Source organism: Panthera onca, chromosome A3 (genome assembly GCF_046562875.1).
Source record: "Panthera onca isolate mPanOnc1 chromosome A3, mPanOnc1 haplotype 2, whole genome shotgun sequence".
Taxonomy (NCBI): Eukaryota; Metazoa; Chordata; class Mammalia; order Carnivora; family Felidae; genus Panthera; species Panthera onca.
This window is the reverse complement of record NC_138341.1, coordinates 57,983,673-57,997,691: the sequence shown is the minus strand read 5'-3', so window position 1 is coordinate 57,997,691 and position 14,019 is coordinate 57,983,673. Positions and strand designations below refer to the sequence as shown.

The 14,019-nt window shown below is 40.3% G+C and overlaps 1 protein-coding gene across 3 annotated transcripts in view; it reads right to left on the bottom strand.

Annotated features, from left to right (window-relative positions):
- Window positions 1–14,019, bottom strand: part of SERTAD2 (SERTA domain containing 2) — a 115,253-nt gene that overhangs the window by 37,341 nt on the left and 63,893 nt on the right. The window contains exon 2 of one of the 3 annotated variants that reach the window (XM_060604484.3): window positions 12,626–12,729. The exons of the other annotated variants lie outside the window; for them this stretch is intronic. The gene's annotated coding sequence lies outside the window, so the exon portion shown is untranslated. The remainder of the gene's footprint in view (window positions 1–12,625; window positions 12,730–14,019) is intronic. 3 annotated transcript variants of the gene reach the window in all.

Sequence of the window (14,019 nt, the reverse complement as noted above, 5' to 3'; positions counted from 1 at the left end):
ATCTCACGGTTCACGGGTTTCAGCCCAGCACTGGGCTTGCTGCTGTAAGCGCAGTCTGCTTCAGATCTTTTGTCCCCCCCCCCCCCACCCCTTCTCCACTCACGCTCTCTCAGAAATGAATAACATTAAAAAAGAATAAGAAAGAAAAACACCAATACTAAATTAGAAAAACACTGACGCTAAATTAGAAAAATGAGCAAAGGATATAAGCTAATGGTCACCAAAAGAAGAAATGCATGAAAAAACCAAATACAAATTCATCTAATCAAAGTAATATAAATTAAAAGGAAATATGATTGCCACATCCCAAGCTGACTACAGATGTGTTAACCCTGATTACAATGTGCGGGCACAGTGGGCTGGGATGCCAGAGCCACCGATGAAAGTGTGACTGGATTCAACCTTGAGAAGACAGGGTTTGGTCATGGGTATGAAGAGCCTTTTAAAATATCCATATGCCGGGGGCACCTGGGTGGCTTAGTTGGTTAAGCGTCCAACTTCAGCTCAGGTCATGATCTCACGGTTTGTGAGTCCGAGCCCCGCGTCAGGCTCTGTGTTGACAGCTCAAAGCCTGGAGCCTGCTTTGGATTCTGTGTCTCCCTCTCTCTCTGCCCTTCCCCCACTCACACCCTGTCTGTCTGTCTGTCTCTCTGTCTCAAAATAAATAAACGCAATAATTAAAAAATATATATATCAATATGCTGTAATGTAGTCTTTTCATTTCTAGGAATTTACTCCTTAGAACTAATCAGAGCTGCGCATAAAAATTGTATTCATTCAACAACTATTTATTGAATGCCTACTGTGCCCTAGGTTCTGGGACTTGGGAATGTGGCAACAAACAAAACCCGCAACAATCCCTGTTCTCATGGCTCTTACATGCTAGTGAGAGGAAAGAGAAAACACAATAAATTAGTAAATTATATGGCATGTTAGAAATTAAGTGCTATACGGAAAAATAAAACAGGAAGGAAAGCTGGGGAATGTGTGCCTGGGCGTGTGTGTTGGGGGGGGTGGGCGGGTGATTTTGAAGAGGTGGTTAAGAAAGCCTGCTGAGAAGATGACAAGAAGTAAAGACCTGAAGGAGGTAAGAACTGAAGCCCAGCACAAGATTTTTCCCAGCAGAGGGAAGAGAAAATACTAGCAGTGGGGAGCATGCCCGAGGGCTCCATGTCAATAAGGAAAGGAGGGGCGGGTGAGCGAGTGGAGGAGGAAGTGAAGGAGAGAGTGGAAGGAGAGGAGGTATGAGAAGGGGGCAGGTTGTGGAGGGCCTTAATAAGCCAACGCAACGACTTTGGCTTTTACCCTAAGTGGGGAAGTAATTATTGCAATAGTCTTGTCGCCTGTGTATTCTCGAGACAGTGGCCAATGATCCTTTTAAAACAAAAGTCAGGTCGTGTCCTCCTCTCCTCTCGCAAAACCCTCCAATGATGGTGATTGTGTTGTAATGATTGATCTGCTGAGTGTTGCTTTGTGTTTTGAATCTCTTCAAGTGTGCCAAAAGCTCTAGCATTTGAGAACGTGCCACCAAAATCAAACAACTGAGAAGCAGTTGTGTAACCAGTGGGTGTAATGGTTAAGGGCTTGAGCTTTACAGTTAAGACAGACCTGCCACTTAGGAGCTTTCCACCAATGAACCCTGGGCATGTTTCTCAATCTCTGATTCTTAACTGTAAAAACAGGGGAAATATTATCAACTCCATGGTGTCACAAAGATTAAATAAGACAATGCATTTATTTCTCAAAGTGAAGGGTGGGACATGAGATGATTTAAAAGGACGAAGAACTGGCACTAAAGGGTCATTTTGGAGGACAGAGGTCACAGCTAGGTTAAGAGGGGAGTGTCGTTTGAGGGGATGTACGAGGAGGAGGAGAACTCAAGGATTCTCGCTGCCTCCCATGTTACTGGAGGTGGGCAGGTGATGCGGTTTTGGCTAGTGGGCTGTAAGGGGAAGTCAGTCTGCTGGGAGCTCTGGGGAAGAATTTTACCACCTGACTAAAAAGTGAGGGGCACACAGGCCTGCAGAGAGAGCTCTCTCTCCCCTTCCTGGCTGTGTGAGGATGCGGTGTCTTCCAGTGTACAGAGTTTAAGGAGGCTAAGGACAAAAGTTCAACGCACTGAGGGTGGTGGGGTAGAGGTTGAAGTGGAGCCTGGGCTCTTGATGACGTCACTGAGCTGAAGAGAACAACCAAAGGGCGCTTGGGTGGCTCAGTCAGTTAAGTGCTTGACTTCGGCTCAGGTCATGGTCTCATGGCCCATGAGTTCAAGCCCCGTGTCGGGCTCTGTGCTGACAGCTCAGGGCCTGGAGCCTGCTTCTGATTCTGTGTCTCCCTCTCTCTCTGCCCCTCCCCTGCTCACGCCCTATCTCTCCCTCTCTCAAAAATAAACAAACATTAAAAAAACAATTTAAAGAGAATAATTGACCTAGGAATGCCCACCTCTGAACTTCCAAGGGAAATAATAAATGATTTATGGGTATATTTATAACTCTGTAGGTGAGATCCAAGGACCACAGGCCAGTGAATCACCTAGGGACTAGTTTAACCCCACATCCCTGGACCCCACCCACCTCTGCTAAAATATTATCTCTGTGAGAGAGGCTTAAGAATCTGCATTTTAGGGGTCCCTGGGTGACTCAGTCAGTTAGGCGTCTGACTTCGGCTTAGGTCATGATTTCACGATTCATGAGTTTGAGCCCTGCATCAGGCTCTCTGCTCTCAGCACTGAGTCCACTTCAGATCCTCTGTCCTCCTCTCTCTGCCCCTCCCCCATGTGTGCTGTCTCTCTTAAAATACATAAACTTAAAAAAGAAAAGAATCTGCATTTTATACTTCTCACAGTGGTATTGGTTTCCTTTTGCTGCTGTAACAAATTACTATAGACTTAGTAGCTCAAAGCAATGCAAATGACAGTCCTGAGGTCTAAAATCGTAGTGTTGACAGGGCTGTATTCCTTCTGGAGGCTTCAAGGGAGAATCTGTCTTCTTGTCTCTTCCAGTTTCTAGAGGCCACCTGCACTCCTTGGCTCGTGGTCCCTTCTTCCACTTTCAAAACACATCATTCCAACCTCTGCTTCTGTCGCCTCATCTCCTTCTTCTGCCCTTGACCTCCTTGCTCCCTCTTACAAGGACTCTTGGGATTACAGGGAGCCGGGCCAAACAATGCAGGATAACCTCCCCATCTCAAGATCCTTAATTTAACCTTATCTGCGAAGTTTCTTTTACCAAGTAAAGTAACTGTGGGGCTTGGGGGGTCGGATGGATGAAGGGCACTATTCTGACCACACTTCAGTTGATTATTGAACCATTAAAAATCATAAGTTTAAGCCACTGTTTGTTGGCTTTTCTGTAACCTGCACATGAAAGCATCCTAGTAAATCACTTACTGGTCGTAAAAACTTAACCCAGTGGTCCTCGATGGGAGCAGAGGTGGGGCATGGAGGATGGATAAAAGGGTCGGGGAAAGCTAGGCACATTAGAATTGTTTGGAATCTTTTTCCAAAATAATATATGCCTGAGTCCTGCCCCAGACCTACGGAATCGAGCTATCCAGGTACAAGCACGAGGCACATGCGGGTGAATAAACCTCCTTGGGAGACACACCTGGCACCCCTGGCTAAAACCACTGAGTAAGCTCCAACTATGCCTTAGTTTTCTTATTGTAAAGTCTGAAAATAATGTATGTCCTGCCTATCTCCCATGGTCATATGAAGATCAAGCAAGGCAATGTATGTGGGAGCAATTTATAGTTGGTAACGAGTTATATAAGTATGATTGATAATTATTAGACGAAACTGATAAACAGACTGCAAATGATGGTAGCGGGCAAGACAATTCGTCCAGAGACATTCCAGGTACTTGGAACTAACAAAGTAAGCAAAATTCAATCTTTGAGAAAAAATAAGAAATCTCAAAGCTCATGCATTATCATGTATTTCCCAAGTGTCTATTTAATCTTAAAAATGATTTTAATTTTTTTCCCTTCAAACCACAGATTATAAACGGAAAATGGATTGGACATGATACTAGCCAAAAGAAAAAAAAAAAGACAACTAACAATTTGAAACAGGAGGAGGAATTAAAATGTTGATACTGTAATTCAGGGGCGCCTGGATGGCCCAGTTGGTTGGGCATGCGACTCCTGGTTTCCACTAAGGTCATGATCTCACAGTTCATGGGATCGAGCCCCGCGTGAGGCTCTGTGCTATCAGCACGGAGCCTGCTTGGGATTCTCTCTCCCCTTCTCTCTCTGCCCCTTCCCCGCTTGCGCATGCTCTCTCTCTCAAAATAAAGAAATAAGATGTTAAAGAAAAAAAAGAGAATTCAAAAAATTGAGTGACGTGGGATTATTCAAAGTCGTGGCAAAGAGCACCATGCCCCTCCCTCACCAGCCCTGCCCAAAGGACTCTGTTCCAACAGAATGCCTTAGCAAACTAAATGATCCTGAATCGCGAATAAAAGCTACTACTATGCTCAATGCTCTCTGTGGGAAAAATGTAATTACAAGAACAATAATGGTATAGGGAAAGATTTTTATCAAACAAGCTCACGTGAAACAAATTTGGGTGCTTAAAGAGAAACTTCAAACATCTACAGAATGCTCATGTATAGAATGCCTGTGTGCTGTATAAAGTGCATCACTGTACAAACCATAGCTGTTATAAATCTATACATAAGTTCTGCTGATGTGAATTAGTCATCATGCATCATAAGAGCTCAATACATCTGTATGGTTTGAGAGACCAAAACTGACATTGTCACCTTCATGGATGAAGGATGGCATTAGATCAGGCCATCTGCTGGCTATAGAGTAGACAGTAAGGATACCCCAGCTTTAAATCTGTACACTTATTTACAGATTATAAAGCATGTTGGCATCACCATCTTATTTGCTCCTCTCCCCCTAAAACCCCAAAAGCCAGCTACTACTATTGTGTTTTACATTTGAGGAACTGAGGTTCAGAGAAAACTTTCTCAAGATGCCACAATGACTGGGGCTCCTGGGTGACTTAGTCTGTTAAACATGCAACTCTTGATTTCAGCTCAGATCATGGTCTCATGGTTCATGAGATAGAGACCTGCGATGGGCTCTGCTCTAACAATGCAGAGCCTCCTTGGGATTCTCTCTCTTCCTCCCTCTCTGCCCCCCCTCCACTCTGTCTCTCTCAAAATAAATAAATAAAGATTAAAAAATAGGGGCGGGGCACCTGGGTGGCTCAGTCGGTTAAGCGGCCGACTTCGGCCCAGGTCATGATCTCGCGGTCTGTGAGTTCGAGCCCCGCGTCGGGCTCTGTGCTGACAGCTCAGAGCCTGGAGCCTGTTTCACATTCTGTGTCTCCCTCTCTCTGACCCTCCCCCGTTCATGCCTTGTCTCTCTCTGTCTCAAAAATAAATAAATGTTAAAAAAAAATTTTTTTTTAAATAAAAAATAGGGGCGTTTGGGTGGCTCAGTCAGTTGAGCGTCCAGCTTCGGCTCAGGTCATGATCTCCACCTTTTGTGAGTTCGAGACCCGTGTCAGGCTCTGTGCTGACAGCTCAGAGCCTGGAGCCTGTTTCGGATTCTGTGTCTCCCTCTCTCTCTGCTCCTCCCCAGTTCGTGCTCTTTCTCTCTCTCTCTCTCTCAAAAGTAAACAAACATTTAAAAAAATTTTTAAATAAAAAAGATAATAATACTAATAAAAGACCGCACAATGACCAAGCAATAAAGCCCAGACTGGAATCCAGATCTGATTCAAAATCCAATTTTCATTTTCAAATTTACTATTGTAAATAGCACTTCACTTAACCTGAATTTCTAAAAACAAACTCACATGGGCACTTCAAGTGTGGTGATCCACCTATCTACTTATTTAGAAAGCAGCACGAATCAGAAAAATTTTAGTATCTTTTAAAATATATATACATTATCTCTTTCTTTTTAATATACACACACACACACTGGCTAAGCTTCTATAAACAGCTCTAGCTCAGAGTGAAATTTTATGACTGAACCTCAAACACTTAAATAAATAGAAAATGCTGAGATGATCTAAGCTAGTAAACAAAATCATTAGCTCTAAAAACAAAAAGCTCAAAATGTACCAGTTTCACAAGTATTTGCTTGCTCTAAGAAATGCTGCAGTTATTCCGATGGTGTATTTTACTCTTATTTATATTTCTAGTGGACTACTATGTTTCCATGCAATTTCAACCCACATACGTCGATGACACATGCAGAGCTTAAAATGCCATGATTCATCAAGGCTGCCACAGTCATGCAGTTCGGTGACATACCGGCTGGATGTGAAGCTGTGCTCTGCGTAACATATGCACATGCTCTCCTGCCCCCGCGGCACAGCGTGTATAACCCCAGCAGAGCATATCTGTCTACCTCTGACCCACCCTCCCACTCGAGGGAGAGACAAACCGTGAAACTGAAGTGAATAAAAAAGGATTATACAAAGGTACCCTTAGTCAGAAGTCACTTTTTCCACGTTAACAATAGAAAAGTCTTTACTACGACTTAGGCCACTTGTGCCATTACCTTTTGGTTCTTTGCAGAAAAACGAAAGGACACAGTACAGACTATTTAGAGATTATTTCCCATGTAATTAAGCAAACTGTAGTCAACATCTTCTCACGTGCCTAACAACACGAACTCTGGAGTCAAAAAGCCCCGGGACAGACAGGGTTTCAAGTTCCAGCTTGACCACGTGTTGGCTATCTGACCTTCGGCAACTTGCTTAAGCCTCAGTTTTCTCAGCTGTAAAAAGGGGATAGAGCCAGGACCTGAGGCAGGTGTTACTGTGAGGGTTCAGAGAGATTTATGTATGTAAAGAAGTTAGCACAGCCCCCTGAAAATGATACACAAAGGTCTTTGTTTTTAATAATTACTTAAGTTCAGCACCGCGCTAGTAGTCGCTGGTGTTGGAAGGAGGGCTAACTTTGCTCATTCCCAGTAGGCCTAGTCTTCGCTGCTATGATGAATCTCATGTATGGGGTTGGGACACACATTACAGCACACTAGACATTAGATGGAGCCCTGCAAACTTAAGGCATCAGGCCAGACTGAAGTGTAAGAAAAAGGCATCTTTACTGAATAAATCTCATCTGACCTCTACCTCTGTACCTGTAGTTCCATATAAAACCAACTCCACTTTTTTTCTTTGCCTAACATTTACTGCCTATCCACTGTGCGAGGCCCTAGTCTACATTTTAGAGAAGATTCTCTCACAAATATTTGAGAGAATGTCAGATGTCTGAATTGTTATTTGTAATTCCATCCTTCTTATTCCTTCGATTTAATTATATTCTGATGTGATAATGTGTACATAACAAATTATAACAAAGACTGAGAAAAATCAGCTACTTTCTACAATGGCTTTAAAATATAAGTAACAGGAGCAACCAGCACGCCTCTTCCTACTTTCATTGCTATAACTGAGCTACAATGCTTTCTTATTCCACCTAAAAAAAGTGCCAGTAATGTCTGGCAAGTGAACCCAAAGAAACAGAGAATGAACACCAAAAATGTAGAAAGCTTGAACACCTCATTAGAAATAAAGGTACTCCTTGTTCTTTAATATCCACTATACCTCTGAGTAACTGAATCTCCAACCTCTTGCATTGCTCTGAAAAATATTGGTGCTCATCTCCATTGGCTCAAACTTCTACCCCTAGGTTGGTGGGTTATGAGCTCGAATGGTATAGCAGGATTTACATTTGCCTGTGAGTGAAGAAATACTAACAGGGGTGCCTGGGTGCCTCAGTTGGTTGAGTGTCCAACTCTTAATTTCGACTTAGATCATGATTGTGGTTCGTGAGTTCAGGCCCCATGTCAGGTTCTGTGCTGGCAGTGTGGAAGTCTGCTTGAGATTCTCCCTCCCTCTTTCTCTGCCCCTCCCTGTTCACTCTCTCTCAAAATAAAAACAATTTTTAAAAATAAATTAAAAAAAAAAAAGAAATACTAACAGTGGTTGAAATAACAAAGAGTTTATTTTTTTCCCACAAAATTAAAAGTGTGGGGTTAGGCAGTCCAGGACTGGAAGGATGGGTCAAATGTAACCTTCCACCTCATGGTCCTCAGAGTCACATGAAGGCTGCTACTACCAGCTATTTCATCCACATTCCAGATAAGAGGAAAGTCAAAAGTCTTGTCTTCATGAGGTTTTGTCTTTTTATCCAAGAAGGGATATCCTCCCCTGAGGAAGGGGGAAGAATCTGGTTTCCAGAGTTGCTACAATATTAGACTCAAATGTCCAGTGTTCAACAAAAAGAAATTACAAGGCATTAAACAAAACAGAAGAGGAAAGTATGGCCCATTGAAAGGGAAAAAATAAATCAATGGAAAATGTCCTTGAAAAAGACCTACTGGAGATATACTAGACAAAGATTTTAAAACAACTATTTTCAAGACACTCAATGAACTAAAGGAAAATGTGAAGACAGTCAAGAAAATGATGTGTGAAACAAAATGAAAATATCAATAAAGAGATAGAAAACCTTTAAAAAAAAACTAGAAAGAAGCTCTGCAGCTGAAAAGCACAATAACTGAAATGAAAATTTCACTAGAAGTATTCAATGGTAGATTTGAGCAGAAGAAAGAATCAGCAAATTTGAAGATACGACACTGGGAATTATTGAGTCTGAGGAATAGAAAGAATAAAATTGAAGAAAAGCAAGCAGAGCCCAAGGGAGCTGTGGGACAAGTGAAGCAATAAACTCATCATGGGATCTCAGAAGAAGAGAGGAAGGGGTAGAGAGAATATTTGAAGAAATAATGCTGAAAACTCCCAAATGTGATGAAAGACATGAATATAAACATCCAAAAAGCTCACCTAACTCCAAAGTTGATGAACTCAAAGAGATCCACACTGACGCATATTATAATAAAACTTTCAAAAGACAAAGGGTGAATCTTGAAGGCAGGAAGAGAGAAGTCAATTGTCATGTACAAGGGAATCCTCAATCAGGTTATCAGTACATTTCTCATCAGAAGCTCTGTAGGCCACCAGACAGTTAGCCAATATATTCCAAGTTCTAAAAGAATGAAACTGTCAACCAAGAATCCTACATCGCACAATACTGTCCTTCAAAAGGGAGGAGAAAGTCAGACATTTCCAAATAAATACAAGCAGAGGGAGTTCATGACAACTAGGCCTATCCTGCAAGAAATGTTCTCAGGAACCCAGCAAAGTTAAAGGAAAAGACTCTAAACAGAAACTTAAAGACATCTGAGGAAATAAAGATCTCAATAAAGGTAAATACAAGGACAATTATAAAAAACAGTATTATTGCAAAACTGGTTTTTAACTGCACTTTTTATTTTCAATATGATTCAAGACACAAATAGATTTAAAGAAAAAAATTATTAGTGGTAAAGCCAGTATTACTGTAACTTTGGTTTGTACTCCAAATCTGTTTTTTTCTGCAATTTAAGAGACTACTGCATAACATCAACAACCAAAAGGGGTTGGGATGGAGCTACAAATGAGCAGAGTTTTTGTATGTTATTGAAGTTGGGTTGGTATAAATTCAAATTAGAGTGTTACAACTTTAGGATGTTAAACGTAATCCCTATGGTAACTACAAGGAAAGTAGCTATAGAATATACACAAAAAGAAATGAAAGAACTTTAAACATTTCACTATTAACAATTGTCTCAGCACAAAAGAAGACATTAATATAGGACATGAGAGACAAAAACAGCTATTAAGTCATAGAGAAAACTAATACCACAATGGCAGAAGTCCCTCCTTATCAGTAATCACTTTAAATCAGTTGCATTTCTATACATAACAATGAACAATCTGAAAAAGAAAAGCAATTCAATTTACAATAGCATCAAAAAGAATAAAACACTTAGAAATTAATCAAGGAGGTGAAACACATGTACAATGGAAACTAGAAAACATTGCTAAAGAAATTAAAGAGAACATAAATAAGTGGAAATACATCTCATGTTCATGGATTGGAAGACAATATGGTTAAAATGTCAATACTACCCAAAAGACCTACAGATTCAATGCAATCCCTATCAAAATCCCAAAGCTGTTTTTTTTGCAGAAATAGAAAAACCATCATAAAATTCATATGGAATCTCAAGGGACTTGGAATACTGAAAGCAATCTTGAAAAAGAAGGACAAACTTAGAGGACCTATACTTCCTGATTTCAAATTTTACTACAAAGTGACAGTAATCAAAACTGTGGTATTGGCACAAAGACAGACATACAGATGAGTGGAACAGAACAGAGAGCCCAGATACAAACCCTCACCTATATGGATAAATGACTTTTGACAGGGGTGCTAAGACCCTTTGGTAGGAAAGGATAGTCTTTTCAACAAATGGTGTTGGGAAAACCAGATATCCACATGCAAAGGAATGAAGCTAGACCCTTACCCTAACACCATATACAAAAATCAGCTCAAAATGGATGAAGTACCTAAATGTAAGACCTCAAACATAACTCTCAAGATGAAAACATATGACAGAAGCCTCATGACATTGAATTACGCATTGATTTATTGGATATAACACCAAAGGCACCAGTAACAAAAGAAAAAATAGACAAATTAGACTTTAAGAAAATTTACAAATTTTGTGCATCAAAAAACACTGTCAACAGGGGTGCCTGGGTGGTGCAGTCAGTTAAACGTCTGACTCCTGATCTGAGCTCAGGTCATGATATCACAGTTTCTGAGTTCGAGCCCCACATCAGGCTCTGCTGATGGTACAGAGCCTGCTTGGGATTCTGTGTTCGTTCCCTCTCTCTCTCTCTCTCTCAAAATAAATAAACAAAAACTTAAAATAAAATCCACTGTCAAAAGAGTAAAAGGGCAACCCACAGAATGGGAAAAAATATTTGCAAATCATATACCTGATAAGGGATTAATATCCATAATATATAAAGAACTCCTAAAAGTCAGCAACAACAAAAACAACCACCTGATTCAAAAATGGGCAAAGGATTTGCTTTGTTTTGCTTTGTTTGTTTTTAAAAATTTTTTAATGTTTATTTATTTTTGAGAGAGACAGACAGAGCATGAGCAGGGGAGGGGCAGAGAGAGCGGGAAGGAAACACAGAATCCAAAGCAGGTTCCAGCCTCCGAGCTGTCAGCACAGAGCCTGATTGTGCTTGAACTCACAACCATGAGATCATGACCTGAGCCAAAGTCGGATGTTTAACCAACTGAGCCACCCAGGCGCCCCAAAATGGGCAAAAGATTTGAAGACATTACTCCAGAGAAGAAGTATGAATGACCAGCAAGCACAAGAAAAGATGCTCAACATCACTAATCATTAGAGTAATCCAAATCCAAACTACAATGAGATATTATCTCACACCCATTAGGAGGGCTACTATCAAAAAACCAGAAAACAACAAGTGCTGACAAGGATATGGAGAAACTGGAACCCTTGGGCATCATTGGTGGGAATGTAAAATGGGTACAGCCATTGTGGAAAACAGTATGGCAGTTCTTCAAAAAATTAAAAATAGAATTACCATACGACCCAACAATTTCTTCACTTCTGGTATATACCAAAAAGAATCAAGAGCAGGGTCTTGGAGAGATATCTGTACACCCAAGTTCGCAGCAGCATTATTCACAGTAGCTAAAATGTGGAAGCAACCCAAATGCTCATCAATAGACGAATGGACACGGGAAATGTGGTATACACATATAATAGAATATTATTCAGCCTTAAGAAGGCTGAAGTTCCTGAAAGAAATTCTGCAATATGCTACAACATGAATGAACCTCATGCATGGATGAAGACATTATGCTAAGTGAAATAAGCCCATCACAAAAAGACAAATACTACATGATTCCACTTATTTGAACAAGTACTTAGGGTAGTCAAAAGCAAAGACAGAAAGTGGCTACCAGGAGCTGGAGGTAGGGGAGAATAGGAAGTTATTGTTTAATGGGTATGAAGTTTCAGTTTTACAAGATGATAAGAGTTCTGGGAATGGATGGTGGTGATGACTGTACAACAGTGTATATGTATGTAATACCCCTGAACAGTGTACTTAAAAATGGCTAAGTTCAATGCTATGTTATATGTATTTTACCAACAAAACCAAAATGAAAACCACCACCACCACCACGGAAACAGAATGAAGTAACAGGGGGAATAGATATAACATTGATAATTAACAAAATTTGCCATAAGTGGTAAAAGACTAGGCTTAAATTTATGATTTCGTTGAGGGGGAAAAAAAGAATTAAAGTGTCAATGATTATTAACAATTGAAACAGCTTTGTATTGGTCAGTAATCACCACAATGGCATCTTGGACTTATTCATATAACCCTTTTCCCTGAGGAACTCCATATGTTTCCTACATATATTAACTTTTCTCACAAGGTTAAATGAGACATTTTCCAGAGGATATTTGCATAAAGTAAAGGAAAGAAATACAGAATATAGAACCTCCGAATGAACCCTTGGGCCAAGTACTATGCTAAATGTGTAACATACGTGCCTCATTTTCTCCTCCCAGAGACCCTATGAGGGGGATTCGGAAAGGTTAGGTAAGCTTTATTTACAGGCCGTCATGAGAAATGCAAACTGAGTCTTGTCAGGTTCACTAAACCTGAGTGTGCTGAACCGAAGAGACTCTTCATTAACCCAGTACTCACCCGTTATCAAAGAGGTTTGCAAGAGCAGGCCTTGTGAGCAGTATGTACAGTGAAACAAACAAAAAGGTCTCAATACTGAGGTCCACATGGTGAAGTCGTCAGTGCTAGACCAGTAGAAGAAGGGAGAGAAAAAGGAGGGAAGGAAGCAAGAGAGAGGCAGAGCTTTGGTCACTAGGAAATAACTCCCAAAGACTTACAGGAACTAAAACCACGTCACCTAGGGTATTATTCCCTTTAATTCAAATATCAGTTCACAGATGGGTAGCTTTAACTCAAGGAAATTCAACTTTAAAGAACATGTATGCAACATACTTAAGGCCAGAATATATTCAAACTTGGTAGGATATCATATAGCCATTAGTTAACATTAGAATGTGCTCCTGAATATACAGAGTTTCTAACTCAATCCGAGCTTATTTCTAGGTCTTTAACCATTCTGTAGACATCCCCCCCAAAAAGTGGTGTCACAACATTATTACTAAGCAAAACACTAAAAATACCAAAACACAATGGATGCTATTCTTATTTGAGCACATATACAACTCCCATTGTTATTAAGAGAGCCAAGCACACACTCATTTGGAGGAAAAAAAAAAGAAATACCGTGTAATGCCTCAGAGTTATTATAAGTGATGCATTAGCTTCCTACGACTCAATAAAAAAAGCAGAGACTGGTTAAATTTACAGTTTTCAAATACGTACATGTCCAATCAAATTATTTATTTTGTGTTAATTTTAACTTAAAAAATTACTCCACATGAAATGGTTGCATCACTGATAGATTAGATCATAACACTCTTTTCAGAAAAGCAAAGATAAGTTTAGTAAGTTTAAATAATATACTAAATAAAGGTTCCCTTTCACATCTGAGAAAACATGTGAGTTAAAATCAAGTATGGGGACTTCTGGAGTCAGTTTCATAATTACTTATGACCCCACAAGCAGTTAGAGCAAAAATTCTTTATAGGAATTGTTTTTTTTTAATTCACAATTATGTGGCTGCGTACATAATCACCACTAGCTATGCAGATCATAAGGTCTGAAAAGCAAATAGGTACACTCTCTGGATTTTGAGACCTTGGTCTTTCTTTGAAGAATGGGTGTGGTAGTGGTGGGGGAGGGAGCCCTTAAAGCTGGAAGAGGCCTGGGAAGCTCACCCAAGACTTTGATTTGAAAAAGACAGATAAACCAACATTGGGTCCACTTACTGCCTGGTTGCAACAGTGGATGTATTTCTTTTACCGCAGCGTGTGTGTGGAGGGGGTTGACGTGATTTTTAATCGGATATTACCAAAATGAGTTTACAACACTTTTTGTTTTTCAACTTTTTTTTTTTTTTTTTTTTTTTTTTTTTTAACTAAAACATCTTTCCCCCCAATGGACAAAGACTTGGG